This window comes from Vigna radiata, chromosome 7 (genome assembly GCF_000741045.1).
Source record: "Vigna radiata var. radiata cultivar VC1973A chromosome 7, Vradiata_ver6, whole genome shotgun sequence".
In the NCBI taxonomy this organism is placed as follows: domain Eukaryota; kingdom Viridiplantae; phylum Streptophyta; class Magnoliopsida; order Fabales; family Fabaceae; genus Vigna; species Vigna radiata.
Window position 1 is genome coordinate 13,670,878 of NC_028357.1, and position 414 is coordinate 13,671,291.

The window sequence follows — 414 nt, forward strand, 5'->3', positions numbered from 1 at the left end:
TTAATGGAGTATTTACATGGCTCATTAATGGAGCATTTAGATGACTCAAATTTGAACTTGTGATATATATATTTTCTTAAATAAGTTTGATTGAATCTTATTTTTGTTGTTGAATATATTTTTTTCTTTTCAAATTACTTAATAAATGGTAAAATTTGTTCTAAATTTCTAGAAAAATGTTTATATATATATATATGTGTGTGTGCTTTTTTTACATATAATATTTATAATTTTTAACATAAAATTCAAAGGAAACTTCAATATTAGTACTTCCACCATTTCTATTTTATAAAATTAAAAGTCAGATGCAAATACAAAATAATAAATATAATAATATTTTATTCATGTTATTTGAGTCAAACATGTCGGTGAGTTAAAACATAATATAATGTTAAAAATTATAGATATTATATA